Here is a 1807-nt window from a genome sequence, read left to right as displayed (position 1 = left end):
CACTTGAGTAAATGCTGAATTGTGCAGCAAGAGTTTGCTTCCCTTTTTGAGAGATACCACTCATAGGATGTAACTAATATAGATATTACATCTCCTCACCAGTATATTTCTTAAGCTTTTAATACATTGCTAGTAATATGTCATGGAGCTTTTACTATTAATTTCCTTAATGAATAGTTACCTTGAGGTGTTTATCAAATTCTTACATGTAATCCACATAATCTTGGTGAAATATCTGTTCAGACCTTTCACTATTTGTTAATAGTTTTATTGTTGAGTTTGAAGGGCTCCTTATATTATTTTGAATACAGATAATATGTAAAAATGTCATCAAATATATAATTTGAATTTTTTTTCTTCCCCAGATGTTGCTAGATTTTTGTTTCATTTTCTTTTTTTTTTTTTTTGGTCAGTCATGAGGCTTGAACACTGGCCTTGGGTGCTGTCCCTGCACTCTTCAGCTCAAGGCGAGTGTTCTACCACTTGAGCCGCAGCACCACTTCTGGTTTTCTAGTGGTTTATTGGACATAAGACTCTCACAGAATTTACTGCCCAGGCTAGCTTTGAACCATGATCCTCAGATCTCATCCTCCTGAGTAGCTAGGATTACAGGTGTGAGCCAATGGCACCTGGATTTGTTTCATTTTCAATGTGTGGAAAATATGTGTTTAATTTTTTTTTATGATTTATCTAATGCTATTGGCTAATCACAGATTTCCCTACATTGGCTACATTCTTTAAACAAATCTCCACATTAGAACCAACTACCCAGCATTTTTCTTAAGGTCAAAGATAACAGAACCTGAACCATTGGATGATCATATAAAATTATGTGGTAAATTAGACCAGGTTTATTACCAGCATTTATAAAACCAGGCCTAGGGAAAAGACCTAGGTCTGGGGACACATGCATGGTCTTAGTATAGCGAATGTTTAGCCTGTCCTGATTATTACAAAACCAGAACAGTGAGAATATTCTCAGTGTTTAATTTTCTTAAAGTCTATTTTAAGTGATATTAAATAGATCATCCTGATATTTATAAAATATAATAAGCTATGAAATAGTTTATTATATAAAATATTTTGTAATCATATAAATATATCTTATAATTTTATAAAATAAAATATAAAAATAAATATATTACATAATCATATGAAGTATAACTTATATAATTACATAATTATATTTTATAATCATAAATATGATACACAGTTATATAAAATATTACATATTATATAAATTTATACTAAATTAAATATTTATAACATAATATTTATATTAGGCATTTAAATTTTTGCATTTGAAAAGTATCTGTTAATTGCATTGCCTATTTAGAGATTAGACTGTTATTTTGTCACAATGCCCGCCTTAATTTCCTAAAGGAAATTACTTTTTTAATTTTTTAAAATTTCTATTCTGTCATTCTTTTTTATTTATTTTTTATTTTTATTTTTTTGTGAACATACTGTACAGAGGGGTTACAATTACATGGGCAAGATAATGAGTACATTTCTTATCAAGCATTGTAGCCTCTTCCTTTGTTACCCCTTCCCATCCCTTCCCATACTCCCTGCCCCTCCCCCACTCAATCCTCCCCGCTCCCTCCCCCCCCCCCCCCCACCAAAGTTGTAAAGTTCGTTTTGGACATAAAGACTTGTATATCTCATTGTTGCAATGGGTCCACCTGTATCCCTATTTAAACGATTTGTTTTTCCCCTTCCCCTCCACAAATTATACCGAAATCAAATACAGTGAAAGCAGGGGTTATACTGTGGGGGAGGTACATACAAAGCAACAAAGAAATAA

General features: G+C 32.0%; 1 non-coding gene across 1 annotated transcript; it reads right to left on the bottom strand.

The window, feature by feature from the left end:
- Positions 1-849: 849 nt before the first annotated feature.
- Positions 850-982, bottom strand: LOC122108500. The gene has a single exon (XR_006147584.1). It is a non-coding gene; the product is annotated as a small nucleolar RNA SNORA72 (small nucleolar RNA).
- Between the last annotated feature and the right edge of the window lie 825 nt (positions 983-1807).

The sequence above is a fragment of the Dipodomys spectabilis genome, unplaced genomic scaffold, assembly GCF_019054845.1.
Source record: "Dipodomys spectabilis isolate Male_0828 unplaced genomic scaffold, ASM1905484v1 ptg000060l, whole genome shotgun sequence".
NCBI classification, from domain to species: Eukaryota; Metazoa; Chordata; class Mammalia; order Rodentia; family Heteromyidae; genus Dipodomys; species Dipodomys spectabilis.
Note: the sequence above shows the minus strand (reverse complement) of the source record. Positions and strands in the feature narration are given on the sequence as shown.